Here is a 19,041-nt window from a genome sequence, read left to right as displayed (position 1 = left end):
AAATGAGGCATCGCCATGCTTAAATATTGGATGTGGCCATAATATCAATATATTTCTAGTTCCATATGTTTATTTGTTTTCTTCCCTGAGGCAGATGACGACAGATGCATAATAGTTTCATTAACACAGATGAATTGGGAGATTTGGGATCTAAGAAGTGATTGTGTGAAGAACCAAAGATGCATATTTGAAAAGAGTGGCAAGCACATTTTTAAATTTTAACGTCGCCGCTAGTAATGGATCAGTTGCTCATCAAAGCATCTTAATGGACTTGTCTTGTTAGACAAAGCCTAAACTGACACAGATTAGACTGAATAAAACATGACGACACTTTTTCTGAGTATGAGTTCCAGCAGTTTTATCTTTGAAGATACATCTTATTGTTACTATTGACGATATGCCTTACAATCAGTCATGCAGCCTGCAGTTATTTGTTTTAACTCTCCAAGGCCACTTAGCTGAGATTTATTTCGTAATAACACTTGGAAAGACATCACCATTTTGTTGCTTTGCTTGGAAATGTGTCGACTGGTGCCAGTAGTGTGCTTGATATATAGAAATAATACTTTGAGAAGAAGTGATGACATACTTGTGGAGGTATGGATGCATCTTGCTTCATTTTAACAGAAAGCTCCCAAAATATCGATAAACTGTTCACTTTTTTTATTTATATTTTGGGCACACCATGAAAACAGTCAATTTCCTACACATTTTAAAATGCTTGATTCTTCCTCTTCAAGCTTGTCATCAGGTGTTCTCTGTCCTTCATTCGGCCACAATCAGCTTTTATGCCCACCGACAACAAAACCTCGGAGACAATAGTTTGATTTTGATGACATTATTTAAATCATGCAAATGACGACAGCATTTTGAGCAGCAGCTGAGCATCACAAATCCCAGCTGCTCTGAGCATATGTAACATTTGCCAGTAGCTTGAGGTTATCAGCAGTATGTGAGGATGTGATTAACCTTCCTCCACACACTGTCTCATCCCAAATGTTCCCGAAGTGGCTTACATTCAACGCAAATGTAGTTATCAGACTCATTCCATAACACTAGGTAAAAGGAATATGCACACACTTAATCCTGTTACCTCATTGAAAATCAATATAAATATAATGCATTGACCCATCAATTAATTGTATTGAAATGTGGGCTTAAAAAAAAGTACAAAACTACTAAGCCTACTTAGCATGTGTGAAAGAACAAGACCTAAATGTAGTGAGACAGCAGAAACAGCAGGCAGTGATGGTGGTCTCATTGCACTGACTGGACACCAGGGGCGTACGGTCAGCGGAGATGAAAAGGGGGGGGGGGGTTGAATCAATTGTATTTATTATAAAGTCATTTCCCTTTTAATTTCAATAGTTTTGTATCATTTTGAACCAAAATCGCTGGATTTTTATAGTTATTTTAAAACCGAAGACGATTCGCTCGGAGGAGCCAACATCCTGTCTAGCCTCCTCTGAGGATTGCGTAATAGTGTTGGCTCGTGAGTGAACAATTCGTTCAAAAGAACGAATTATTTTCAGTGAACGAAAGTGAATGAATCACTTCCTAAAGTGATTCGTTCTTTTTTTCAGTTCATATGACTTCAACCAGTAGGTGTCGGTAATGCCCATTGAAGCTGGTGCCACCTTGCCGTAAAACAAAACGAAGAAGAAAATGAGTGCGATTTGCATTTCCAGTCCATTTCCCGTTTGCGAACGAGTCAATGGGTCAACTGCCTTCGTGCCCGTGCATCAACGGATCAATCAGTGAACGTGTTGCGTCTCCCTCCTGGCGTGAACTATGTAAGCCAGAATGTCGATTTACGATTTGCCAAGGAAAGAAAGAACCACTCACTGAAACACCACTTCTTTTATGCGCGTTTTCTCCAAGCTAACGGCTAACTTTATTGCATGAAGGGATGCGCCGTTATGCACCAACGGGCAGGTTATGCTTCTCTTTGGGTAATCTTGATTTTATAACACTTATAGTAGTTTTTAAATAACGTGTAGGCATATATACGCCTAAATATTGTTAGCAAATATATCTACTGCAATTTCGCATTAGATTGCTGGTTTGAAATGTACTTTTATTATTATTATTTTAATAAACATTAAAACCTGTTCAAACTTGTCTGGTGTTTTATTCCTTGTTTTTATTTTTTTGGGCATGAAAACAAAAATCTGATATTTGGTTAACTGCTTTATATGACAATATGTATATGATCAGGCTCCTGCAGAACGTGAGGATGAACTGATCATTTGAATAAGGTGTTTAACGAGGGAAACTTGGAAAACGTAGGAATGCGGCCCTTGAGGACTGGACTTGGACACCCCTGCCTTACACTGAGTGCCAAAAGTCCCAATGATCGTGAGCAGCAGGGGGGGGCCCCATTTCAACCCCTTACACTGAGTGCCAAGCAGGGAAGAAATGGGTACCATTGTTATAGTCACTGGTATGACTCGGCAGTGGTTTGAACCCACAACCTCCCAATCTCAGGGCGGACACTCTCCTCTTAGGCCACTGAGCTGGTAAACACTTGTATCGTAGTATAACACTTATAGTCGTTTTAAAATGACGTGTATACCTATATACGCCTAAATATTGTTATCCAATATATCTACTGCAATTTCACATTAGATTGCTGGTTTGAAATTTGCTTTTAATATTATTTTTAATAAACATTTATGTTAAAACTTGTCTGGCGTCTTATTCCTTGTTTTTATATTCGCCAATTAAAACATAAAAATCAGACATTTGGTTAACTGCTTTATATGACAATACATGTAGGTACACTACACGAGGTTTAAAAAAAAGAGAATAAATAAATAAAGGGTTAATTGCACAACAAAAGCATTTCCTCGCACCCGGGATCGGACCAAGATCTTGCCTAGCAAGAGCCCGAGTCACTAACCAGTCGGCTGTTTCGACCGGCAGTCTAAAATTGCTTGCACTGTTTTGTACTCGTGATGTGCATTCCAGTTCTCAAGTGAACTGAATCTTTAGAATCGGTTCACTCAAAATATTTGTTCAAAAGAATCGTTCACCAAATCGTTCGCTACACTTTCTTATTTATTTATTTTTTTTACCTCGTGTAGTGTACCAAAATATCCCATAATTATCTGCCTAAATAATTGTGACTAATTTTAAATTGTACTTTGCTAGGTGTTCGTGTACACAACGTGTTGTGATGACATCTGCTGTGGAGTCTTCACTGATCTAGTCGCTTGTGAGCTGCTCCATAAAACCAACCCCAGCGACCTGGGTTCGAATCTCAGTGGCACCATAAAACCATACATGTTTCATGGGCTGAGAGCAAGGCTTCCATAGGGTAGTGGTTAGTGCTCTGGACTTTCACCCCAGCGACCCGAGTTCGAATCTCAGAGGGTCCAAAAAATTTTCACTGATCTAGTCGCTTGTGAGCTGCTCCATTAAACCATACATGTTCCATGTACTGAGAACAAGGCTTCCATGGGGTAGTGGTTTGTGCTCTGGGCTTTCACCCCAGCAACCTGGTTTCGAATCTCAGTGGGACCCAAAAAAAATTTTTTGCTGATCTAGTTGCTTGTGAGCTGCTCCATAAAGCCATACATGTTCCATGGCCTGAGAGCAAGGCTTCCATAGGGTAGTGGTTAGTGCTCTGGGCTTTCACCCCAGCGACCTGGGTTCGAATCTCAGTGGGACCAAAAATATTTTCACTGACCTAGTCTTCTTGTGAGCTGCTCCATAAAACCATACATGTTCCATGGCCTGGGAGCAAGGCTTCCACAGGGTAGTGGTTAGTGCTCTGGGCTTTCACCCCAGCGACCTGGTTTCGAATCTCAGTGGGACCAAAAAATTTTGACTGATCTAGTCGCTTGTGAGCTGCTCCATAAAACCATACATGTTCCATGGCCTGAGAGCAAGGCTTCCATAGGGTAGTGGTTAGTGCTCTGGGCTCTCACCCCAGCGACCTGGTTTCGAATCTCAGTGGGACCAAAAAATTTTGACTGATCTCGTCGCTTGTGAGCTGCTCCATAAAACCATACGTTCCATGCACTGAGAGCAAGGCTTCCATAGGGTAGTGGTTAGTGCTCTGCGCTTTCGCCACAGCGACCCAGGTTGAAATCTCAGCGGGACCCAAACACAGTTGCTCGTTTAACCATAAAACCATACATGTTCCATGCATTGAAAGCAAGCCTTCCATAGGGTAGTGGTTAGTATTCTGGGCGTTCACCCCAGCAATCCAGGTTCGAATCTCGGTGGGACCCATAAAATTTTATCATAGAAAATTTGCAACACAGTTGCTCGTGTAACCATAAAACCATACATGTTCCATGCAATCAGAGCAAGGCTTCCATAGGGTAGTGGTTAGTACTCTGGGCGTTCACCCCAGCAACCCAGGTTCGAATCTCGGTGGGACCCAAAACATTTTGTCATAGCTAGGGCTAGGGTTAGGCTTAGAGCTAGGGCTAGGCTTAGAGCTAAGGTTAGGGTTAGTGCGAGTGTTACGGTTAGAGCTAGTGTTAGATCTAGGGTTGGGGTAAGAGCTAGGGTTAGGGTTAGAGCTAGGGTTAGGGTTAGAGCTCGGGTTAGGGTTAGAGCTAGGGTTAGGGTTAGAGCTCGGGTTAGGGTTAGAGTTAGGGTTTGAGCTAGGGTTAGGGTTAGAGCTAGGGTTAGGGCTAGGGTTAGAGGTAGGGTTAGAGCTAGGGTTAGAGCTAGAGTTAGGGTTAGAGCTAGGCTTAGGGTTAGGGTTAGAGTTAGAGCGAGGGTTAGGGTTAGAGCTAGGGTCAGGGTTAGAGCTAGGGTTAGTGCGAGTGTTACGGTTAGAGCTAGTGTTAGGGTTAGAGCTAGGGTTGGGGTAAGAGCTAGGGTTAGGGTTAGAGCTCGGGTTAGGGTTAGAGTTAGGGTTTGGGTTAGGGCTAGGGTTAGAGGTAGGGTTAGAGGTAGGGTTAGGGTTAGAGCTAGGGTTAGAGCTAGGGTTAGAGCTAGGCTTAGGGTTAGGGTTAGAGTTAGAGCGAGGGTTAGGGTTAGAGCTAGGGTCAGGGTTAGAGCTAGGGTTAGGGTTAGAATTAGAGTGAGGGTTAGGATTAGAGCTAGGCTTAGGGTTAGAGCTAGGTTTAGGGTTAGGGTTAGAGTTAGAGCTAGGGTTAGGGTTAGAGCTAGGGTTAGAGTTTGTGCGAGGGTTAGGGTTAGAGGTAGGGTTAGAGCTAGGGTTAGAGCTAGGCTTAGGGTTAGCGTTAGAGTTAGAGCTAGGGTTAGAGCTAGGGTTCGGGTTAGGGTTAGTGCGAGTGTTACGGTTAGAGCTAGTGTTAGGGTTAGTGCTAGGGTTGGGGTAAGAGCTACGGTTAGGGTTAGAGCTAGGGTTAGGGTTAGAGCTAGGCTTAGGGTTAGGGTTAGAGTTAGAGCGAGGGTTAGGGTTAGAGCTAGGGTCAGGGTTAGAGCTAGGGTTAGAGTGAGTGTTACGGTTAGAGCTAGTGTTAGGGTTAGAGCTAGGGTTGAGGTAAGAGCTAGGGTTAGGGTTAGAGCTCGGGTTAGGGTTAGGGTTTGGGTTAGGGCTAGGGTTAGGGTTAGAGTTAGAGCGAGGGTTAGGGTTAGAGCTAGGGTTAGGGTTAGAATTAGAGTGAGGGTTAGGGTTAGAGCTAGGGTTAGAGCTAGGGTTAGAGCTAGGCTTAGGGTTAGAGTTAGAGCTAGGGTTAGGGTTAGAGTTAGAGCGAGGGTTAGGGTTAGAGCTAGGGTTAGAATTAGAGTGACGGGTTAGGGTTAGAGCTAGGGTTAGGGTTAGAGCTAGGCTTAGGGTTAGGGTTAGAGTTAGAGCTAGGGTTAGGGTTAGAGCTAGGGTTAGGGTTAGAGTTAGTGCGAGGGTTAGGGTTAGAGCTATGCTTAGGGTTAGGGTTAGAGTTAGAGCGAGGGTTAGGGTTAGAGCTAGGGTTCGGGTTAGGGTTAGGGTTAGTGCGAGTGTTACGGTTAGAGCTAGTGTTAGGGTTAGTGCTAGGGTTGGGGTAAGAGCTACGGTTAGGGTTAGAGCTAGGGTTAGGGTTAGAGCTAGGCTTAGGGTTAGGGTTAGAGTTAGAGCGAGGGTTAGGGTTAGAGCTAGGGTCAGGGTTAGAGCTAGGGTTAGTGCGAGTGTTACGGTTAGAGCTAGTGTTAGGGTTAGAGCTAGGGTTGAGGTAAGAGCTAGGGTTAGGGTTAGGGTTAGAGCTCGGGTTAGGGTTAGGGTTTGGGTTAGGGCTAGGGTTAGAGGTAGGGTTAGAGCTAGGGTTAGGGTTAGGGTTAGAGCTAGGCTTAGGGTTAGGGTTAGAGTTAGAGCTAGGGTTAGAGTTTGTGCGAGGGTTAGGGTTAGAGCTAGGGTTAGGGTTAGAGCTAGGGTTAGGGTTAGAGCTAGGGTTAGAGTTAGCGCTAGGGTTAGGGTTAGAGGGTTAGGGTTAGAATTAGAGTGACGGGTTAGGGTTAGAGCTAGTGTTTAGGGTTAGAGTGTTTAGGGTTAGGGTTAGAGTTAGAGCTAGGGTTAGGGTTAGAGCTAGGGTTAGGGTTAGAGTTAGTGCGAGGGTTAGGGTTAGAGCTAGGCTTAGGGTTAGGGTTAGAGTTAGAGCGAGGGTTAGGGTTAGAGCTAGGGTTAGGGTTAGAATTAGAGTGAGGGTTAGGGTTAGAGCTAGGGTTAGAGCTAGGGTTAGAGCTAGGCTTAGGGTTAGAGTTAGAGCTAGGGTTAGGGTTAGGGTTAGAGTTAGAGCGAGGGTTAGGGTTAGAGCTAGGGTTAGAATTAGAGTGACGGGTTAGGGTTAGAGCTAGGGTTAGGGTTAGAGCTAGGCTTAGGGTTAGGGTTAGAGTTAGAGCTAGGGTTAGGGTTAGAGCTAGGGTTAGGGTTAGAGTTAGTGCGAGGGTTAGGGTTAGAGCTATGCTTAGGGTTAGGGTTAAGGTTAGAGTTAGAGCGAGGGTTAGGGTTAGAGCTAGGGTTAGGGTTAGATTTAGAGTGAGGGTTAGGGTTAGAGCTAGGGTATTTTTTATTTATTTATTTTTTTTTCTTCCCAAAAAAAACTACCGTGTATGGTAGTTTTTTTTAAACTATCGTGTATGGTAGTTTCTTTTTTTTTTTTTTTTTTTTTTTTTCTTTCCAAAAAAAAAAAAAAAAAAAACTACCATGTGCGGTAGTTTTTTTTTAAACTACCATGTATGGTAGTTCATTTTTTTTTTTTTTTTTTTTTTGAACAAAAAAAAATGAACTACCATACATGGTAGTTTAAAAAAAAAAACTACAAAACTACCGCACATGGTAGTTTTTTTTTTTTTTTTTGGGAAGAAAAAAAAAAAAAAGAAACTACCATCCACGGTAGTTTTTTGGGAAGAAAAAAAAAATAAATAAAAAAAATAAATGAATAAATACCCTAGCTCTAACCCTAACCCTCACTCTAAATCTAACCCTAAACCTAGCTCTAACCCTAACCCTCGCGCTAACTCTAACCCTAACCCTAAGCCTAGCTCTAACCCTAACCCTCGCACTAACTCTAACCCTAACCCTCGCTCTAACTCTAACCCTAAGCCTAGCTCTAACCCTAACCCTCGCACTAACTCTAACCCTAACCCTAGCTCTAACCCTAACCCTAGCTCTAACTCTAACCCTAACCCTAAGCCTAGCTCTAACCCTAAACACTAGCTCTAACCCTAACCCGTCACTCTAATTCTAACCCTAACCCTAGCTCTAACCCTAACCCTAACCCTCTAACCCTAACCCTAACCCTAGCTCTAACTCTAACCCTAACCCTAGCTCTAACCCTAACCCTAGCTCTAACTCTAACCCTCGCACAAACTCTAACCCTAGCTCTAACTCTAACCCTAACCCTAAACCTAGCTCTAACCCTAACCCTAGCTCTAATCCTCACTCTAATTCTAACCCTAACCCTAGCTCTATCCCTGACCCTAGCTCTAACCCTAACCCTCGCTCTAACTCTAACCCTAACCCTAAGCCTAGCTCTAACCCTGACCCTAGCTCTAACCCTAACCCTCGCTCTAATTCTAACCCTAACCCTAGCTCTAACCCTGACCCTAGCTCTAACCCTAACCCTTGCTCTAACTCTAACCCTAAGCCTAGCTCTAACCCTAGCTCTAACCCTAACCCTACCTCTAACCCTACCTCTAACCCTAGCCCTAACCCAAACCCTAACTCTAACCCTAACCCGAGCTCTAACCCTAACCCTAACCCTAGCTCTTACCCCAACCCTAGCTCTAACCCTAACACTAGCTCTAACCGTAACACTCGCACTAACCCTAACCCTAACCCGAACCCTAGCTCTAACCCTAACCCTAGCTCTAACTCTAACGCTAACCCTAAGCCTAGCTCTAACCCTAGCTCTAACCCTAGCTCTAACTCTAACGCTAACCCTAAGCCTAGCTCTAACCCTAGCTCTAACCCTAACCCTAGCTCTAACCCTAACCCTCGCACAAACTCTAACCCTAGCTCTAACCCTAACCCTAACCCTAGCTCTAACTCTAACCCTAAGCCTAGCTCTAACCCTAACCCTACCTCTAACCCTAGCCCTAACCCTAGCTCTAACCCTAACCCTCACTCTAAATCTAACCCTAACCCTAGCTCTAACCCTAGCTCTAACTCTAACCCTAAGCCTAGCTCTAACCCTAACCCTACCTCTAACCCTAGCCCTAACCCTAGCTCTAACCCTAACCCTCACTCTAAATCTAACCCTAACCCTAGCTCTTACCCCAACCCTAGCTCTAACCCTAACACTAGCTCTAACCGTAACACTCGCACTAACCCTAACCCTAACCCGAACCCTAGCTCTAACCCTAACCCTAGCTCTAACTCTAACGCTAACCCTAAGCCTAGCTCTAACCCTAGCTCTAACCCTAACCCTAGCTCTAACTCTAACGCTAACCCTAAGCCTACCTCTAACCCTAGCTCTAACCCTAACCCTAGCTCTAACCCTAACCCTCGCACAAACTCTAACCCTAGCTCTAACCCTAACCCTAGCTCTAACTCTAACCCTAAGCCTAGCTCTAACCCTAACCCTACCTCTAACCCTAGCCCTAACCCTAGCTCTAACCCTAACCCTCACTCTAAATCTAACCCTAACCCTAGCTCTAACCCTAGCTCTAACTCTAACCCTAAGCCTAGCTCTAACCCTAACCCTACCTCTAACCCTAGCCCTAACCCTAGCTCTAACCCTAACCCTCACTCTAAATCTAACCCTAACCCTAGCTCTAACCCTAGCTCTAACTCTAACCCTAACCCTAAGCCTAGCTCTAACCCTAACCCTCGCACTAACTCTAACCCTAACCCTAACCCTAGCTCTAACTCTAACCCTAACCCTAAGCCTAGCTCTAACCCTAACCCTAGCTCTAACCCTAACCCTAGCTCTAACCCTAACCCTCGCACAAACTCTAACCCTAACCCTACCTCTAACCCTAACCTTAGCTCTAACCCTAACCCTCACTCTAATTCTAACCCTAACCCTAACCCTAGCTCTAACCCTAACTCTAACCCTAACCCTAGCTCAAACCCTGACTCTAACCCTAACCCGAGCTCTAACCCTAACCCTAGCTCAAACCCTAACCGTAACACTCGCACTAACCCTAACCCTAGCTCTAACCCTAACCCTAGCTTTAAGCCTAACCCTAGCTCTAACCCTAGCTCTAGCTCTAACCCTAGCTTTAACCCTAACCCTAGCCCTAACCCTAGCTCTAGCTCTAACCCTAGCTTTAACCCTAACCCTAGCTCTAGCTCTAAGCCTAGCTCTAACCCTAACCCTAGCTCTAACCCTAACCCAAGCTCTAACTCTAACCATAACCCTAAGCCTAGCTCTAACCCTAACCCTAGCTTTAAGCCTAACCCTAGCCCTAACCCTAGCTCTAGCTCTAACCCTAGCTTTAACCCTAACCCTAGCCCAAGCTCTAACCCTAGCTTTAACCCTAGCCCTAGCTCTAACCCTAACCCTAGCTCTAACCCTAGCTCTAACCCTAGCTCTAACCCTAGCTCTAACCCTAGCTTTAACCCTAACCCTAGCCCTAACCCTAGCTCTAACCCTAGCTTTAACCATAACCCTAGCTCTAGCTCTAACCCTAGCTATAACCCCAACCCTCGCTCTTACCCTAACCCTAACCCTCGCACTAGCTCTAACCCTAACTCTAACCCTAGCTCTAACCCTAACCCTAGCTCTAACCCTAACCCTCGCTCTAACTCTAACCCTAACCCTCGCACTAGCTCTAACCCTAACTCTAACCCTAGCTCTAGCCCTAACCCTAGCTCTAAGGAAGTGTATGGTTATACGAGCAACTGTGTTGCAAAATTGCTATGATAAAATTTCTTTGAGTTCCCACCCAGATTCGAACCTGGGTTGCTGGGGTGAAAGCCCAGAGCACTAACCACTACCCTATGGAAGCCTTGCTCCCAATGTATGGAACATGGATGGTTTTATGGTTACACGAGCAACTGTGTTGCAAATTTTCTATTATAAAATTGTTTGGGTCCCACTGAGATTCGAACCTGGATCGCTGGGGTGAAAGCCCAGAGCACTAACCACTACCCTATGGAAGCCTTGCTCTCAGTGCATGGTACATGTATGGTTTTATGGTTACACGAGCAACTGTGTTGCAATATTGTTTGGGGTTCCACTGAGATTCGAACCTGAGTCACTGGGGTGAAAGCCCAGAGCACTAACCACTACCCTATGGAAGCCTTGCTCTCAGTGCATGGGACATGTATGGTTTTATGGTTACATGAGCAACTGTGTTGCAAATTTCCTATGATAAAAGTTTTTGGGTCCCACTGACATTCGAACCTGAGTCGCTGGGGTGAAAGCCCAGAGCACTAACCACTACCCTATGGAAGCCTTGCTCTCGGTGCATGGGACATGTATGGTTTTATGGTTACACGAGCAACTGTGTTGCAAATCTTCTATGATAAAGTTTTTTGGGTCCCACTGTGATTCGAACCTGCGTCGCTGGGGTGAAAGCCCGGAGCACTAACCACTACCGTATGGAAGCCTTGCTCTCAGTAGATATATTGGATAACAATATTTAGACGTATATAGGTGTACACATTTAAAAACGACTAAGTGTTATACTACGATACAAGTGTTTACCAGCTCAGTGGCCTAAGAGGAGAGTGTCCGCCCTGAGTTTGGGAGGTTGTGGGTTCAAACCCCTGCCGAGTCATACCAGTGACTATAACAATGGTACCCATTTCTTCCCTGCTTGGCACTCAGTGTAAGGGGTTGAAATGGGGCCCACCCCATGCTGCTCACGATCATTGGGACTTTTGGCACTCAGTGTAGGGCAAAGACATTCCAAGTGTTTCCCCACAAAACAAGGGTAAGGATTTCAAAGTAGGGTTTAAAACTAGGGTTAGGGTTTCAAAGTAAGGTTTCATAGGAGTATTAGGGTTTCAAAGTAAGGTTTCATAGGATAATAATATTAATAACAATAATTATTATTTCATCAGTAGTATTTCATGAACCGTTAGAAGAAAATCCTGGACATGTCAGCTTGTCATGTCAGATCCCAGAAAGTAAAATCTCCTTTGACCTACGTATGGGGTAGTCCTGTTAAGAGCTCACCATGCAGCTTTGTAATCTGCTTATTGTAGGTGCACCGTAGAGAAACTAAACATTTACCTTCAAAGAGTAGACTTTAAGAGATGCTGTACACAAATGTCTTTTGTAGATGTTGATAAAAACAAAACATCTTTTCCACAGATGGTCAACAACAAATGCTGGCTCGTTTTTTGTTTTCTAGTGTGTCTGATAGGACACATACTGAGCCACATATTGTTGGATGCTGAGTGGATGTCCTTCAGGGGTTGTCCAACATGTTAGAAAAATAATCAGGTAAATAGACTTTGGAGAATTGTAAAAGTTTTGCAAATGAATACGCCGCCACCAGCAACCCATGACGACAAAGAAGCAAATGCTATAAAATGTCTACAAATGATGCTTCAAAACTCAACAGATCTTAGATGCTCTACTGGACCATAAAATGACCACCGTCAAGAAAACAATGTTGTGACACACATCACAGTTGAATGTGACTTACTCCCTAGTGAGCTGTTGCTGCTTAGCACCCACTCTACTCAGTAGGGATTAGGCACACCAAGACGTACACACAAACGTGCACAAACACACAATGCAATGCAACCCAAGCAGCTAGTCAGCAATACCAGGAACAATTTACAGAGGCACAACGTGAAGAGGTCTGAACCTGATTCTCCACAAATGGTCAAATTGCGACCTGTGACGTTTGGTGAGTGCCTTTGGAGTTCTTTTATTAAGCCTCTGTTATAGCCTAAAGATTTTTGTGTGTCTGCATCATGCTAAGCATTTAGTTTAGTGAATGCTGTTGATGATTTGTTGATGACATCATCATCATCTTGCTTTGTGCTGGGGTAACAGGTACAGTAGATTATGTAGAACTCAGTGGTCATTCCAAAAGATTTTTGGTGAGCACAGATATTGTTGTGAAGGTGAGTTTGCTTTGGCAGATAGCAACATTGGTCCAACTCAATTAGTTGACCGTCTCTCCTTTTGTTGCGCAACAGTATACAATGTGTGCTTGTTGAGGGGGCCTCTGCTATCTCTGGGGTTGAAGTCATGGAGGTGGTTGAACAGCTCCTTGGTGGAGAAGACCCCAGAGGTGGATGAGATCTGCCCGGAGTTCCCAAAGACTCTGGATGTTGAGGAGCTGTCCTGGTTGACATCAGTGGAAGTTGTATGGATGGACGGATGGATGGAGAGAAACAAGATGGATGGTTGGATTATGAACTATGAATTTCAAACAATACAGCAATGCAGGCAGTGAATGCTTCATAGTTTGAAACCCACTTTTTTTTCTTTCTGTCGCTTTTTCTCACCCGCATTCTCAATTACTGGTTGTCGCACTAATCTCCACACGAGTTGTTTCATGAGCATAATTACAGAGCAATTACTGAGCAGGCCACTAACAAACTATTGTATTCTTTTTCCAGAGCTTGGTTATTAATAGCTTAGGCAACAATGGCATCTACGTCATCAAAGTCCAATCTAACCATCACATGCTCCCTTGCTTTCAATATTCATGTCACACTGAGTAAAAGAAAAACTATGCTTTTTTTTTCAAAAATAGGTTTTGTCAATTGTTCACTGACGCTCTCATAATTCCATACTTACAAGTGCATCCGTACTGTTAAAAAGAGGTAAAATGTTTTACTTAACCTCGAGATAAAAAAAAAAGCAACATTAAAAAAAAAAAATCCAGTCTCTATCGGCAGTTTTATGAGGCCAAGGGCCACTATTCTTCTTCTCAGGTCATAAATAAAAAGTTGCCATAACGATTTGCAAAAATAGGTCATAACAATGTTTAATTAACTTCAGTGTATGTACATGTTATCAAAAGATGACCCAGGGAAAATACACAATGGCCTCGGGCTTTAATTTCCTGTCTAAAAATGTGACAAACAAATACCAGAATTACAATTTCAAATAGGATAAGGGTTCTAATTCAAGCCACTTTTCATTTGCCACCAATTGAGATGAATCATTAAATAGCCATGTTGGAACTGCGTTGGTTTTAGTCCCGCTTAAGGATCATCTAAATTTACGTGTGAATGGTTGCATGCCTCGTGACTGACTGGCGACCAGTCTCGGGTGTGGTCAGCCTTTCATCCAAAATCATCTGGCATCGCCGACACGACCCTGCATAATAAAGAAAATGAATGAGTGGTCATAATGTTACGGCTGCAAGTAAAAAAACAACATTGTACATGTATTCTACTTTCCCGTTTGTTTATGAACCAGATTGTGTTTACAAGCTCATTTCTTTCCACCCAAGCTGTGGGACCACCTGTCAGTGCAAATACATCACATACAATATCTTTCTGACAACTATGGATTTTTTTTTTAAAAAACAAATGGATTTGGCTTATATCAGTGTTTACCCAGGGCCCAACTTCATTTTGTATTGATTTGAGATTATAGCACTGTTAATCTCAATAGAGCTGCTGTCCAAGTAGACAAATATTATTTTAAACGGCCTCAGTTCTACCACACGGGCAAAAAACATTCACATTGCAGCGATATTCATTAATGCCCTCTGCCATCATCTGACGTTGGTGCTGAGGTTGAATTCTCAGGTGTCATTTTCCCTTAAGTGAACATTCATCATCAACACAATACTCAGCAATATGTGAGTCAGCTCGCATGCAATAAAATGCATGTCCACTTTACAGTCTCGAGAGACTTGATTTATTCTGTATAGTAATAATGAATTCCTGGAGGTTGTGGAGATTGCCCGAGTCTGTAATTATGGTAGAAAATAAAAATTATTTTAAAGTGGAAACAACATCCTGTTATGGTATACACATTAGAAATACATAATCATGTTTGGAAAAAAGTCAAATGGAGTCTTACAGTATATCTCATCTCGTTGAAGATGTGGTCACATGGAGTCTTGTCCCCCAGATGATTTTCAACTTTTCTTGCATCTGCAAGGGTGATTTCTTGTTGCTGTCCCCTCACCATGTGTTTGCTTCTGTTCTTTTGGTAGCCCAGACACCTTATCTACCCTCAGGGGGTGCTAAGAACCATGTAGACAAGAGTGATAATGTGCCAAGTATGAAGATGTGTAAGGGAGGGCGGGGGGTGTGTGGGTTTTAAATGGATGATGAAGGGAAAGTAAAGAGGGTGATACGGCAGGTGAACTAAAAGGAGGCAAGTCTCTAGCGTCAGGAGGAATAAAGAGGCTGGGAGGAGAGGTGTCCCACTCGTAATCCTGTTAGAGAGGCCCAGATCAAGTTGGCATTGATGCTGCCACCTCTGAAGAGATTTTCCTGCATGCTTTTGAAAAGGTCTGCAACGCGCCTTAGATTTTCTCTAATTGAATCCTGTTTCACTGTCACACTCGACCTGTTTCTTCTGTGCCCGTATTACTCAGGTAATTCACTTTAAGATTAAGATCGTTTGTTGGTTTGCCGATATGAGCGTACTACAACATTGCTGGAGAAAAATGTCTGAGCCCATACAGTACAGAAAGTGTGACATAAAAGTTTATTTCCTTTTAATTAAATTTAGCTTTTTTTCAGTAAAAAAACAAAAATATTGTCATTTTTTTAGGGGAGAGGCTGGAACGAATTAATTGCAATTCCATTCATCTCAATAGGAAAAGATGATTTGAGTTAGTGCTTTGAGTGACAAGTGTGGTCAAGGACAGAATAATACTCATATCTCAAGGCATAAATGGCTGCGCTCGTGGATTTAAACTTGAATATATGCGCATTTGTTAAGACTACAATTTAGACATAAACTAACCTTTCAACTCATCCGCAGTCGATCAGGAAAACAGAAGCCGACATGAAAGAGTTCATTCCCTCTACCCTGAAGCGCATTGCACCAATCAAAAATCATCGGCACAAAAACATTTCTATAAAGATGTCTCCAGGGATATGAATTCACAGAACATTAGGGTAAATGGAGTGTTGTTTTGATAATTGGCTTTCAAACCTCATTTCTCTCTGTTTGTCTTTTCACCATTCATTTCTTTCTGTGCTTAAAGGATGTGTCCTTGTGTGCAATACCGCTGAAGGGATGCTTTCTGAGAAAATTCTAATATTGTGACTTGGCACTCTCTCTTTTACTATGAACACAAGTGTATTTCCACAAAAAAGTGTTGGAGCCTGAATGGACGCCACCAGTGGCTGGTTAGGGATGACTGTGGCCTTATCGTCACCAGCCGAGAAGCCCCTGGATCCCTTGGCTCATCACCAGGAAGCAGATTACCTTCCTCCTTAATCTCTTTTTTTTTTCCTGATGTACAGAGGGGCGTGTAATGATAAAAGCCCTGGACACCTTCCTTAAAAAGATCCACTTGGAGCCAAGCCTGAATGATTTATTGTCTTGGACCAGCCTTGTTAATGACACGACTTTTGTCCAAAGTTCATAAATACCGATTATAATTCTATTTTTTACGATGCACTGATTTATTTAAATTCTTGCTTAATTAAAATAGATTTCAGGGACAGAACATTGCGCACTCCATTTTTAATGCCAATACTGAGACAACTTGAAAATGTCTGACGTCACCCTTTCTTGAACTGGTGACTTACAAATGACTCCACTACATTTAATTCAGTTTCATATCAAATAACATGATATATTTTTTTGCTCATATACTACATGAAATTGAATCTTATTTGGAAATCACAGAATCTCCAAAGTATGATCGTGAGATGAGAAGCTATGGATGTTCTGTTTAACCTTTTGAAAGTAATAAATGACTATCCTATGGTCCAGTGGAAGCTCAATATAGTGGAATCTCGATTTAACGCACTAATAGAGGGAAAGGGTCATTCCTAAAACTGATTGTCCGTTAAATTAAAGTACTATTTTTAATGGCCTAAAAACACCCAGTACAGTACAAAATGTGGGATGTTGCATTAATGATTCGACGCCTGCGTAATAAGACTGTTCGAAAAAGTTCAAGTGTCTTTAGTACAGGGAGGTAACTAATAAAGCAGTAAAATACAAAACAGCAAAAACAATGGGAATAAAGGAATGGATCCACTACCATAAACTGTTACATTTACATTTATATTATATTGATTATACTTTCTAAGGTACATTACTACATTTTAAGATTTTGGAGCATTAAGTGTTTTTTTTTTTTTTATGGTGGTACTAATGACAGTTTCTAGACTGTGTTTTTGGCAAGAAATAGCAAGAAATAAACTGGCCATTATTCAATTGTTATTATTATTCAGACTGTGCCTTTGCAGTTTTTTATAACAAACATGAGTTTTAAACTCAGTTTGTTATGAAATGGTAGGAGAAAGACACAAGCGAGGTCATCAAAAGTGTCAACGAATCATCTTATTCTTACTCTGAAACACTAAATAACCTTATTTTACTTCCCATTTGGTCTCTTACAAAGAGTCTGTAGCGAGAATTGGATTTTTAATCTGTCTGGATGGAGTGTGCTCAGTTTCCTTGTGACTGACTGCTTCCAAATATATTGCATGAGGAAAGGTCTTGGCCTCTAGGCTGACATCAAATTGCTTTGAGTGGTGGGCGGGTAGAAGTCTTGTGGCGGAGAGTTAAGATCGTCTAGTGCTTCAACTTATTTTTTCTATCATCTCACTTTTTTATTCCGCCTCTTTGAGAGGCTTCTGACTACCCGACGGAAGAAATATTCTATTGTTAGGGATGTGCTGCACAGTATGTCATGACAATACCTTAATTTTAAACTTGCAAACATTCTAAAATTGAAGTTAAGGGTTACTGCGATCCTAGTAAAAAAAATAAAAAAAATAAAAAGCCTGCAGCTTTTTAGTCATACTTATCTAATTGCATCTTTTAATATGATCATTCCTGATGGGATTCCCTGACTTGTGGGTTCCTGCTTGAATCCCTCAGCACACTGCTCCACTGCATGTTGTCGCTCATTAATATGCAATGTGGAACTACAGTATGCAGGTTCTTAAAAAAAGGCCAAGGCAATTTCATTTTCTAAGTAGAACCTTTGAAGAGTTAATTTCAAATGCCCTCCAACCACAGCTCAATCTGAATTGCATTTGGATGGAGAAAGTCTTGTGTTTAGAAAAAAAAAAGAAAAATGGGGGAATGGTCGATTTGCCATCAGTTAAAAGGCAAAAATGACACAGCAACACGTAAAATATAAAATGTCATGAATACCTGATTTGCCCTCAAGTGTGTATTCAATCTCTGTGAACTATGGCTCAATCTTTTCCTTCAATTTGGGATCACAATGCTACTGGCATTTGTCTTTTTTTTTTTTTTTTGCAGCCAGGGCCCTCCCTAGTCCATTTATTGCATGAGATTGTTTGCAATTAACTCTGTTAGCTCTGTGTTAAAATAAAACCTTGGGATGGGTGCGAGTCTTAGAAAATTTGCCTTCAGAAATATGTTTTTCTTATAAACTAATAAACTGCACTGATTTTCTCAAGGTTTTCAAACATATCTATCATATTTCAAAGATTTTTTTTTATTTGCTGGGGTGGTCACAGCCACCTTTTCCGATTGCTATTTGGCTTGAATAAGAGAAGGAATAAATACAAGTTTCCAGCCGAGCGGTGACCCCGAAGAGGATAAATGGTACAAAAAAAAACGGATGGACAAAAGATGGTAAATGTCCCTCTGCTTTGTGAGCAGCTGAGTCCAAATGTCATACTAAATCATCAATTCTAGCAAAAGTGAGATGACAGTGCACTTTAACTTCCCACTCCTACCGAGGTTCAAACTGTCATCTGAGTGAAAAGAACCTTTCACTCCAAGCATGTTTAATCAGTAAATTGAATTATTGAATCAGTCCAAATAGAACCAGACTTGGAAAGTACACAAACACTTTGTCCAAGTACAAACAAAACAAATCCAATTTGTCAGTCTAACGCAATACATGCGTAATGGGAGCGTCTACCGCATGTAAACAGCTAATCAAACCCGCCCAGTCTATGACAGTGATCCACACACACAGATGGACAGTATTTTTATGATATAACATTTGTAATTTTGATATGATGGTTTTTGCTGTCATTTTAATCCTGGTGTGGGTCTTTCCAGCAAACTGAATTGCACCAGAGTTCATTTGCAAGTAAACTGAGCGCACCAAAACACATTTTCTTTGATTATTTGATGTGAACCAGACTTTCATACTTGGCCAATTGAACCAAATTCCTGTATTAGGGCTACTTTTTAAATACATTTCAAAATCTCACGTACTCCCCTGGAGTGGTTTGACGTACCCCACGGTGGGACACATACAAACAAGATATAGCCATTTACTCTAAATATTCTGCACTCCCAATTACAAGCTTCGACCATTTTGGTTTGCTCCATTAAACAGACTAACTCCCAACGAGGCAACTGTCCAGACTGAGGTGTTTGGGTTTTGAAGGGTCATGTACCGTATTTTCCACACTATAAGGCACACCGGATTATAAGGCACACCTTCAATGAATGGCCCATTTTAAAACTTTGTCCATATATAAGGTGCACCGGATTATAAGGCACACCTTCAATGAATGGCCCATTTTAAAACTTTGTCCATATATAAGATATATACATTTGGCCCGCGGGCCGGACTTTG

The 19,041-nt window shown here is 42.2% G+C and overlaps 1 protein-coding gene and 1 long non-coding RNA gene across 4 annotated transcripts in view; one reads left to right on the top strand and one right to left on the bottom strand.

Annotated features, from left to right (window-relative positions):
• Window positions 1-12,121: 12,121 nt before the first annotated feature.
• sphkap (SPHK1 interactor, AKAP domain containing) overlaps window positions 12,122-19,041 on the top strand; it is a 43,440-nt gene continuing 36,520 nt past the window's right edge. Inside the window, exon 1 of one of the 3 annotated variants that reach the window (XM_049725306.2) lies at window positions 12,122-12,213. The gene's annotated coding sequence lies outside the window, so the exon portion shown is untranslated. The remainder of the gene's footprint in view (window positions 12,214-19,041) is intronic. The other 2 variants (XM_049725305.2, XM_049725308.2) reach the window with 2 other exon arrangements.
• Window positions 13,352-19,041, bottom strand: part of LOC125972047 (uncharacterized) — a 34,575-nt gene continuing 28,885 nt past the window's right edge. The window contains exon 5 of the long non-coding RNA XR_007482679.2: window positions 13,352-13,640. This is a non-coding gene — a long non-coding RNA (uncharacterized lncRNA). The remainder of the gene's footprint in view (window positions 13,641-19,041) is intronic.

The sequence above is a fragment of the Syngnathus scovelli genome, chromosome 7, assembly GCF_024217435.2.
Source record: "Syngnathus scovelli strain Florida chromosome 7, RoL_Ssco_1.2, whole genome shotgun sequence".
NCBI classification, from domain to species: domain Eukaryota; kingdom Metazoa; phylum Chordata; class Actinopteri; order Syngnathiformes; family Syngnathidae; genus Syngnathus; species Syngnathus scovelli.
Note: the sequence above shows the minus strand (reverse complement) of the source record. Positions and strands in the feature narration are given on the sequence as shown.